This window comes from Notolepis coatsorum (genome assembly GCF_963971535.1).
Source record: "Notolepis coatsorum genome assembly, chromosome: 16".
NCBI classification, from domain to species: Eukaryota; Metazoa; Chordata; class Actinopteri; order Aulopiformes; family Paralepididae; genus Notolepis; species Notolepis coatsorum.
In genome coordinates, this window is record NC_140180.1 from 100,102,674 (window position 1) to 100,114,873 (window position 12,200).

The window sequence follows — 12,200 nt, forward strand, 5'->3', positions numbered from 1 at the left end:
ACCGATATACCGATATTGTCCAACTTTTAATTTCCGATACCGATATCAACCGATATCAACCGATACCGATATATGCAGGGTTTCCCCCCCCAAAAAACTGAATAATTTCAGGTAATTAACATTACATATCTCTTGTTGTGGAATTAACACAACATTATGCATACTTTTGACAATAAATAAAATCAGAATTGGTTCTTACTTGCTTGCCTGGGTAAATAAAGGTTCTAGAAATGTAAAAAAAAAATATATATATATATATAAACCGATACCGATATTTTCCGATATCACATTTTAATGCCGATATCGGCCGATAATATCGGTAGGCCGATAATATCGGACATCCCTAATATATATATATATATATATATATATATATATATATATATATATATATATATATATATATATATATATATATATAGAGAGAGAGAGAGAGAGAGAGAGAGAGAGAGAGAGAGAGAGAGAGAGAGAGAGAGAGGGGATCAGAGAGAAATAGGGATGAGCGTCGAGAGAGGGTGTAAAATGAAAGACAAGATGGAGAGAGATGGAGTGAGAGATGGAGAGAAAGAGAAAGACACATACTGTATGTAGAGAGAAGAAGGAAGGTCAAGGGTGAGGGAGTAACAAATTGGGATCACAGTAATCTAATTGCAATAAACATGAACTGGAATGCACAGTAATCTGATTACAATAAACTAACTGTGATTCACAGTAATCTAATTACAATAAACTGGGAACTAATTTGGTACAGATATTGCTGCAGACGCAGTTGATGCAATGCAAGTAATAAATAATTAACAACAGACTTGTGTTGAATCAACGTGTGATAGACAGAGACTGCTGACACCAATTACACAACCCAATTAATATTAATTTGACTCACATCCAGCCAATCAATATAACATCAATCAAACATCCGCCCAATTAATGTGCTGATGTGAAGTCGTTTACATTCATTAGGCCATTATTTCAATCTATATAGGTGAGCAAAAATACTGGTGTAGTCATCACAAAAGTTCTACTTTTCACAGAAAGCTTAAAGAGTTTAGTAAATGAGTTATTAGTTAGTAATAGAATAGAATAGAAGTACTTTATTGATATCGAGGGAAATTCAGCACCACAGATTGCAGATTCAGTCAAAAGTCAAAAATAAGAATAGGAATAACAATAACAATAAACACAATTCTGAAATATACAGTCCGAAAATATACAGTAATATACAGTACAATGTAAATTTGAAATGTAAATGTCCAGGAAGGTATAAAATGTAAATGTACAGGAAGATACCCAGGGATTTACTCAGTGCTCAATGAGGCACAGTGAGGCGTTGTACAGTCTGATGGACTTCCTGTGACGTTCAGTGTTGCATCTTGGGAGTCTGAGTCTAACACTGAACGTGCTCTTCCTCTCCGACATCAGTGATGTGTTTATATCTATAATCAGTCGTTTCGACTTGCAACAGTGACAATCAGTGATGCTTTACTATTTATTACCTGTGAGAACTCTGTGTAAAAAGAAATGTGTGGATTATGATCCTCTATAATAAATTGTGTATTCCTTCACACAGAGAGATTATGATCCTCTATAATAAATTGTGTATTCCTTCACACAGAGAGATTATGATCCTCTATAATAAATTGTGTATTCCTTCACACAGAGAGATTATGATCCTCTATAATAAGTTGTGTATTCCTTCACAAAGAGAGAGTATGATCCTCTTAATTAATTAAGTCGTGTATTCTTTCACAACGATTGTAGTTTCAGCAGCTAACCCAGTCAGTCATAGTTTTGTGCTCTTTCCTGTTTATCCCTGTACCCGTCTTGCCTCGTCTAATCCTGCCTTGTCCTCCTTGTCTTCAGGCCTCTACCTGGCTCCCCTCTCTGCGCTTGTTCTGGATCCTGTGTATGACCGTCTGGACTACCCGTCTGACTACCCTTCTCCTGCATCACCCTCTGGACTGTCTGAGTACCCGGCCTCGTCTATGACCCCCCGCTCGTCTGACTCCTCACGGTGTCTTTTACATTAAACACCCTTGGAGCCCGTTCAGTTGTCTTGCTCGTCTCTCTGCACTCGAGTGTGACAGTCGAACCTTAACACAAGCTGTGTAACTGATGGTATCACCACAGAAAATGCTGCAGCAGCATATTACACATTAATGGAGCATGGGAATGGTCATTGTATGCTAATTACATTATGTCCCAAGCCCCTCTACACTCAAACTCTTCACATGTTGAATAGATAACACATATTACATATTAATAGTTAAAAAATACTGGGCAGCATCTCAAATTATACTCCTTCATGTACAGCTTCAAGCTTTCTCCTACTGCTAACCTCTGTCTGTCTGTCTGCCTACATATCTGTATGGCTGTGTCTGTCTGTGTGTCTGTGTGTCTGTGTGTCTGTGTGTCTGTGTGTCTGTCTGTGTGTCTGTCTGTCTGTCTGTCTGTCTGTCTGTCTGTCTGTCTGTCTGTCTGTCTGTCTGTCTGTCTGTCTGTCTGTCTGTCTGTCTGTCTGTCTGTCTGTCTGTCTGTCTGTCTGTCTGTCTGTCTGTCTGTCTGTCTGTCTGTATGTCTGTCTGTCTGTCTGTCTGTCTGTCTGTCTGACTGCCTGTCTGTCTGTCTGCCTACATATCTGTCTGTTTGTGTGTCTGTGTGTATGTGTGTCTGTCTGTCTGTCTGCCTACATATCTGTCTGGCTGTGTGTGTCTGTCTGTGTGTCTGTGTGTCTGTGTGTGTGTCTGTCTGTCTGTCTGTCTGTCTGTCTGTCTGTCTGTCTGTCTGTCTGTCTGTCTGTCTGTCTGTCTGTCTGTCTGTCTGTCTGTCTGTCTGTCTGTCTGTCTGTCTGTCTGTCTGTATGTCTGTATGTCTGTATGTCTGTCTGTCTGACTGCCTGTCTGTCTGCCTACATATCTGTCTGGCTGTGTGTCTGTCTGTCTGTCTGTCTGTCTGTCTGTCTGTCTGTCTGTCTGTCTGTCTGTCTGTCTGTCTGTCTGTCTGTCTGTCTGTCTGTCTGTCTGTCTGTCTGTCTGTCTGTCTGTCTTTCTGTCTGTCTGTCTGTCTGTCTGTCTGTCTGTCTGTCTGTCTGTCTGTCTGTCTGTCTTTCTGTCTGACTGTCTGTCTGTATTTATGTCTGCCTGTCTGTCTGCCTGTCTGTCTGTCTGTCTGTATATATGTCTGTCTTTCTGTCATTCTGTCTGTCTGTCTGTCTGTCTGTCTGTCTGTCTGTCTGTCTGTCTGTCTGTCTGTCTGTCTGTCTGTCTGTCTGTCTGTCTGTCTGTCTGTCTGTCTGTCTGTCTGTCTGTCTGTCTGTCTGTCTGTCTGTCTTTCTGTCTCTCTCTCTGCCTGCATGTCTGTCTGTCTGTTTGCCTGTCTGTCTGTCTGTCTGTCTGTCTGTCTGTCTGTCTGTCTGTCTGTCTGTCTGTCTGTCTGTCTGTCTGTCTGTCTGTCTGTCTGTCTGTCCTTCTGCCTGTCTGTCTGACTGCCTGACTGCCTGCCTGCCTGTCTGTCTGTCTGTCTGTCTGTCTGTCTGTCTGTCTGTCTGTCTGTCTGTCTGTCTGTCTGTCTGTCTGTCTGTCTGTCTGTCTGTCTGTCTGTCTGTCTGTCTGTCTGTCTGTCTGTCTGTCTGTCTACTCAGCTCTAAGACGGATCCATGAATGTCCTGGCAACACCTTGACAGAGTCTAGCTGTCTACCTAAAAAATAAAACGCCAAGCTATAATCATCCCCCTATAGCCACGATGTTGATGATGGATCATCCACTGACACTGATTACAAAGGCGATCTCCCCATTGAGTCTAATGAGAAGTTAGCCTGTGCTATTTGCTAATAGCCCCATTGGGTTCAGTGAGCCTAGGGAATTAGGACTGATTGGGTCGTTACCACAGTGAGTTTAGAGTGTGAGGTGCTTAATAACTGAGGGGGTGGGGGGGGGGAGGACAGGGCAGTAAACAGCAACAAGTCACCATGGCACTGCTTCTAAAAGCAGAGGAATTGCGCTTTCATAAAAACATTTAAAGCAATATCATTATAGTGCGTCTGGTTTACCAGATTAACTTGTTTCCTAACCCAGAAAGAGAATAGAATAGAATAGAATAGAATAGAATAGAATAGAATAGAATAGAATAGAAATCCTTTAATAATCCAGAGGGAAATTGACAACACTAAACATTTAGGTAGTCAATAGGACTAAAATAGGAATAAGAACATTATAATATAAAAAATAAGAATAAAATAGAATAAAGAATAAAATACGGTCTGGGATATACATTCTGGTATGTATATACATTCTAAAATCTTAAATATACAACTATCCAGCCAAAAATATACAGAAATATACAGTAAAATGTACAGTTTTATTATTCAATAGTCCGTAATGATAGAAACAAGTATGGAGGTGGTGTCTGCATGTACATTCATAAGGACACCAAATTCATTAACCGTACTGACCTATATCATGAGGCAATTGAAACCGTATGGGTGGAAATTCTATTTGAAAGGGCTAAATCTGTTCTAGTCGGCACAATCTACAGATTGCGAGATCAAAATGGCTTTTATGATACTCTGGATGTGTGCTGAGCTGGAGCTGAGGATGCTGAAAAGATTCTTATTGGGGATTGGAACACGGATATGGAACAAAAAGATGCACCCGTCTTCAAATCCTTCAATAGATTTTGTGATCTGCACGGCCTCAGCCAGCTGATCACCCAACCCACAGGTATATGTGAATCAACTCTACCATTGACCTCATCCTGACCTCTGACAAGTCCAAGATCTCGAATAAAGGGGTTATAGCATGCGGGTTAAGTGATCATTATATGATATTCTGTACTAGCAAAAAGCTAAAACAAAAGGCTGGCTGTCACAAAACAGTCACATCTAGAGACCTCAAAACCTACTCTAGCGAGGCATTTAACCTTGAACTGGAGAGTCTGGACTGGTCAGATGAGCTCAATGGTACACTGGTTGAAGAAACATGGCTTGGTTTCAAAACCTAATTTTCAACAATACTAAACGACATGGCCCCCCTAAGAACCACCAGGGTAAAAAATCGCGCTGAGCCGTGGATGCACTCCGAAATATTGCCCGCTATGAAAACCAGAGACAAAAAATGCTCTGAGTTTCGTAAAAGTCAGTCATAGCTTACCAAAAGCACGAGCAGTGAACTCCAAGACCACGTGACTGAACTCAAACTGGAAAGAAACAGACTAAGAAACTACGTAAACTCCATGCTCAAAACTGCAAAAAAGGAATTTCATGAATGACAAAACTGAGGAAAACAAAAACAAACCAAGTGAACTTTGGAAATTACTCAATAATCAACTAGGCTGCAGTAAAAAACTTAAAACCAGATTCTCAAACATAAACATAAAGACGGACAACACGCTCATCACAGACAAGCTGGATGTAGCCAATTACTTAAAAATGTTCTTCACAAACATAGCCACAACACTGGTAAACAAACTACCCTCCCACTCAGGGCATTATGGGGTAGAACTCATAGTAGCTTACTACAAAAACCTAGGGGTCCGCAAAGACGACTTCAAACTGGAAATGGTAACAGATGAGGTACTCAAAAAACTGAGCGCCCTCCAACCTAACAAGGCCACTGGCCATGACAACATCCCCTCCAAATTCCTCAGAGACTCAGCAGCCGCCATCACCCCAGTCATCACACACATAATAAACCTCTCCATAAAACAGGGACACGACCCCAAGGACTTAAAAAATGCGAGAGTGACCCCTCTGCACAAAGAGGGCAGCAAATTAGACCCAGGCAACTACCGCACTGTTTCTATTCTTACCTCCATCTCGAAAGTCATGGAAATAGTCTACGAACAGGTCGAAAAGTACGTAGCGAAAAAAAAATCTAATCTACGAATTCCAATCTGGCTTCAGAACATCCCACTCCACTGACACATGCCTTCTCTATTTGAACGACCACATCAAACAAGAGGTGGAAGTGGGCAAATACTGCCGCATGGTCATGCTGGACCTACAAAAGGCCTTCGACACTGTCAATCACTCCATTCTGATTGACAAGCTAAAAGCAATTGGTTTTGATAGTCTATCAGTGAGCTGGATGCAATCCTACCTTGAGGGGAGGGAACAGATGGTGGAGGTAAACGGTAGCCTACCCCCCCCCTCCCCCTCACAGTGAGCTGTGGTGTTCCACAAGGAAGCATACTAGGACCGCTACTGTTCCTAATTTATGCAAATGACATGTCGTCAGCTTGTGACTGCAACTTGTTCTTGTTCATGGACGACTCAGCCCTGCTGGTCTCTGACAAGAACACGTTACAGGTTGAAAAAACCCTCAGCTCAGAACTCGGCTGAATCTGCACCTGGCTCGCTGATAACAAACTATCATTACACCTGGGTAAAACAGAGTCCATTCTCTTCGGATCAAATAACAAACTCAGCAAGACCGACGGCCTCTCAGTTACAGTGGGTGACAATATTGTCACAAGGAAAGATGAAATTACATACCTAGGTTCCATCCTAGAGGCAAATCTTTCCTGTGACAAAATGGCATCCAAGGTAATAAAAAAAGTCAACCAACAAACTAGATTCTTGTACCGGATCTCCTCTCTGGTAAACAAGAATACCCTGAAGACTCTGGCAGGAGCACTCATTCAAGGGTACTACGACTATGCTTGCACCTCATGGTACCAAAGCACCTCAAAGGCGCTAAAAACAAGATTACAAACATCACAAAACAAACTGATCAGACTACTACTTGACTTTACTCCTAGAACCCACCTCACCCCTGCCCACTTTGACTACCTAGGATGGCTTAGAGTAGATGATAGAGTACAGCAACTTGCAATGGGCCTGGTCTTCAAGATACACTATACGACTAAGGTACCCATGTACATGTCAAAATACTTCCCAAAGGTCAGTGAATACCACAACCACAACACCAGAGGAAGCTCAACAAATCATGTTAAACCCAGATTCGGCTGAAACAAGGGACTAAACACATTTCGCAATTATGCCACAACAATGTGGAACGCCCTACCCAAAGCTGTAAAGGAATGTGAATCACTACCCACATTCAAAACCGCTCTTAAAGAGCACCTACGGGAGGCTGCAATTCGAAACTGGCCACCATAAATGTCCAACCCCCCCCACCCCCACCTAATAGACAGTCCCCTCCCCACCGTATGTATATTATTCTCTCCCCACCGTATGTATATTTCTCTCCCACCCACCCACCCCCTCCTAATGTACAGTCTCCTCTCCACCGTATGTATATATTCTCTCCCCACCATATGTATATTTCTCTCCCACCCACCCACCCCCTCCTAATGTACAGTCTCATCCCCATCATATGTATATACTCTCTGTCAGGATCTATGGGTAACAGTACTGTATATTTGCATATCATATATGTCACAAATGTAACAGTACTATATACCTGTATGTCATGTATGTCCCTATGCCATAATTGTCATGATGTTATATATGTTGTGTATGTCATAAATGTCACTATGAATTGAAAATGGGGGACCCTGATGTAAACAAGTCAAGTCAAGTCAAGTCAAGAGTTTTATTTGTCATGGCATACAAGTATACAATGAAATGCGGGGGGTCTTGCCCGCAACGATTGTGCATAATACAATAGTAATATATAATAAGAATCCAATAGAACGACATTGTGCAATAAAACAAGTAAACAAAGTAGGGCATATCGGTATATGTACATGAGTTATTTACAGAGCATGGTAGGACATGCTAGGTCCTGACTACTGCAATGCCCTTTACACGGGCATCGACAAATCCTTGCTGCACCGCCTACAACTGGTGCAGAACGCAGCCGCGCGCCTCCTCACCAAAACAAAAAAACATGAACATATCAGCCCAGTTTTGGCCTCGCTCCACTGGCTGCATGTCCGCTTTAGGATCGATTTTAAATTAGCCCTAAATGTTTTTAAATCACTAAATGGCACGGCTCCTCCCTATCTGTCCGAACTCCTGCACCGCCACCCCCCCCCACTGATCCCTCAGATCAGCTGACCCGCTGCTACTGGTGGTGCCTAGAACTAGGCTCAAGACTAGGGGAGACAGAGCTTTCTCCACCGCAGCGCCTAGATTGTGGAACAGCCTCCCCCTCAGCGTACGGACCGCCCAGACCGTGCAGGCTTTTAAATAATTTTTAAAAACCTACCTGTTCTCCTTGGCCTTCCCCCCCACTTAATCACCACTAGACCCCTGGCCCTTCTATCCTCTTTGCTTTACTGTGTCCTACCTGTTTTTATTACATTCATTGCTTTACTATGTTTTTAATCTTATATCTTGCATCATATTATTTTGTTTTATTACTTTCATTGCTTTATTATGTTTTTAATCTTATATCAATTTGTTTTTGTTTTTATCAACCTGCCTGTGAAGCACTTTGGTGCCAGCTGCCGCTGCCTGGAAATGTGCTATATGAATAAAATTGACTTGACTTGACTGACTTGACTGTGGTAGTGCAATACACTGTTAGCTACGAATGAGGCACTGGGTCTTTATGTACACTGCTATACAATGCTATATTATACAATCTCAAGTTATACTATACTATTCTTGAAGTGACCTTTCCTTTTGTAAAGTGACCATAAGTGTGAGCGTGTGCAGCATGAGTGTGTGTGTGCTCATGTTAAAGTGGCTGCTAGTGTGTGAGCGTGTACAGTGTGTGTGTTGTGTGTGTGCTCATGTGTGCTTGTGTATGGAGAGTTCAGTGTTCAAGGCTCTGATGGCCTGGGGGAAGAAGCTGAGCCGAAGTCTCTCTGTCCTAGTTGCTGGTGTTCGCAGGCGTTTGCCTGACTGCAGCAGCTTGGACAGGTTGTTGTTGTGGTGGTGAGGGTCTTTTATTATTCTGCAGGCTCTGGATTTGCTCCTCTTGTTGTATAGGACCTGCAGGGGTGGTAGTGCAATACCCGTCGTACGCTCGGACAGGACGCTCTTCTTGTCCTGTGCCGTGCTGTTTCCAAACCAGGCAGTGATGTTTCCAGTCAAGATGCTCTCTACAGCTCTGGAGTAGAAGGACTGGAGTATCTTCCCAGATACTCTGAACTTCCTTAACTGTCTCAGGTGGTAGAGGCGCTGCTTCGCCTTTTTTGGGACTGAGTCTATGTGTGTTGTCCATGTCAGATCCTCTGAGATGTGGACCCACAGGTACTTGAAGCTGCTCACCCTGTCCACGGTAGCCCCATTTATCCTCAGTGGTGTGTGTGTCCCCTGCTGTCTCCTCCTAAAATCCACGATCAGCTCCTTGGTTTGACCAATGTTCAGGAGCAGGCTGTTGTCCTGGCACCAGCGTTCCAGTACCTCAACCTCCTCCCGGTAGGCCTTCTCGTCGTTGTCCGAGATCAGCCCCACCACCACTGTGTCGTCCGCAATCTTCACTATGGATTTGGAGCTGAACTTGGCCAAACAGTCATGTGTGTATAGTGAGTACAGCAGGGGGCTCAGAACACAGCCCTGGGGGGACCCGATGCTCAGGGTGATGGTGTTGAGGTCTGACCCCCCACCCTGACCGCCTGGGGCCTTTCACTCAGAAAGTCCAGTATCCAGGCGCTCAGAGCGGAGCTCAGACCCAGCTCGATCAGCTTAGGGGGACTATGGTGTTGACCGCTGAGCTGTAGTCAATGAACAACAGTCTCACATAGCCCCCGTTCTGGCGGTCTAGGTGAGAGAGGGTGCTGTGCAGTACTTGGGAGACCGCATCATCAGTGGACCTGTTTGGCCTGTATGCAAATTGCATAGGGTCCATATCACTGGGGAGGGAGGCACAAATGTGATCCTTGACCAGCCTCTCAAAACATTTCATGGCCACAGAGGTGAGTGCCACCGTAGTCATTGAGACCTGTTGGGGAGGATTTCTTTGGTACCGGGATAATGGTAGACATCTTGAAGCAGGCAGGGACCACTGACTCCGCCAGGGATAGATTAAATATGGTGGTGAACACAGGAGCTAGCTGGTTAGCACAGGACTTAAGTATGCGTCCTGTTATTCCATCTGGGCCAGCAGCCTTTCTGGTGTTCACCTGCATAAATGCTCTTCTCACACTGTGTTCCATCAATGAGAGAGCGTCCCCGCCCCCCCGCAACCCCCTCCACAACAGCCGGCGCGCCAGTGACGTCACTAGCCGGTGAGCTAGCGTTGCTACTGTTTGCCCCAAACCGTGCGTAAAAGGAGTTGAGCTGGTGCGCAAGAGAGGCGTCGTCGCTCCCCATTGAGGGGCCGTTATCGTCCTCAGTCCCCGCCATAAGCCTCTTGTGTCATTCTGTGCCATTTGTGCCTCCATTTTGTCAGCATATTTTGTTAGCAAGTTTAACAGCCATGCGCAGAGTGTAGACTGTTGTCTTGTACTCTTCCATGTTTCCTGTCTTTCTGCCCAGGTTGTAAGCTGCTCTGATAGTACTGTCCACCCACGGTTTCTGGTTCGGGAACACCCTTGCCTTCTTTGTGGGGACGATACTATCAGCTAAGGTTGCTATGAAGCTAACAACAGTCTCTGCGAACTCGCTGACGTCACTGGCGCTTCCTTGAAACATTTCCCAGTCTACGTCCTTGAGAGCGTCCTGAAGCATGGCCTCTGATTGGTCGGACCATCTCTTTACCTCACGTGACACGACGGCGTCACGTGATCTCTGTCTGTAAGCAGGAATCAGGAAGATGGAGTCATGGTCCGATGTGCTTGTAGCCCCCGCTAATGGAGGAGCCGGTACAGCCTTGTAGCCGGCTCTGAACGGGGTGTAGCAATGATCCAGCGTGTTTCCTCCCCTGGTGGAGCAGGCGATGTGCTGAAAAAAGGATGGCATCACTTTCTTCAGATTTGCCTGGTTGAAATCGCCGGCTACGATCATGGCTGCGTCTGGGTGTTTTATCTGGTGGATGTTGAGATGCCCCTGTAGCCCTGGCGGTGTTCGCTTGGGGAGGGATGTACACCGCAGACATGATGATCGCGGTAAACTCTCGGGGGAGATGAAACGGGCGCCATTGAATGGCCAGATGTTCCAGGTCCGGCGAGCATGAACTGGAGAGTATCCTGATCTCCTTTGGGCTAACCCAGCTGTTGTTTGTTAGGAGACAGACACCCCCGCCGATGCTCTTACCGAAGGCTTCTATACGGTCCGCTCGGAAGACGGTGAAGGAGTCCGAGGGAGAAACGCTGTGATCCGGAGTCGCTGGTTTCAACCATGTCTCCGTGAAGCACATGATGTTACAGTCCCTTACCTCTCGCTGGAATCGGACCCTCGCCCGTAAATCGTCCATCTTACCCTCTAGCGAGGGAAAACGTCTTTCTCTGGTCTGCATCCCCTTAACAATTGTGTGTATTGAGCCGTACTGTATTGTACCCATTCTGCAATCTGTTAAATAACATTTTCATTCATTCATTCATTCATTCATTCATTCATTCATTCAGTAATATGTGTGAAAATGTAAAGTGAAAAGTGTCCAGGAAGATTTCGCCAGGCTGTACTGTCACCCTGTGCTCAGCGATGCAGTGAGGCACAGTGATGCATTATAGAGAATGCGAATGGCAGACCGAGTCAGATAAACGCTATTGGCAACGTGTGACGTGTTATGTTGCCAAAATGATCACAGTTGCAAACTCCTTGAATGAAGTACGTCACTCATACACTGGAAGCACATTCTCGTACACCTGCATTTGCATACAGACATGCCCCGCCAGCTCCTTATAAGGCGAATGACTGTGTGCAAAACGGAAGTGAGAGGCTCTACATTGCATCTGTGCTGACCCCTGTATACAACAGATAGTGCGGAAGCGATTTGCGACTGATCAACATTTTATTAGATTAAAATGTATTGTCATCATACAGCACAAGTACAATACAACGGAAATAAGTTTAGCATCTAACCAGAGTACAAATGTAACAGTAAAGTGCAATAGTAACATAAAATGCACAGGTGATTGAAGTATAAAATATATAAATACTACAGAGTAATAGTGGTCATCAGATGCATGTACAGAGTTGTAGTATTAACCTGTTAAGCCCTAGCCATATTTTCAGAATATTCCCCTAAAAGTACATACCCAAGTAAATGGAAGATTACTCCACCTCTACAAGGTTCATTAGCATGTTATTGGTATCTAGGAACCTCAGGGAATGTATTCTCAGTGTCAGAAATATTTTGGCTGTTACTACAGTGGATCGGTAGGTAGAGTAGTGGTCTGGTTATCGAGG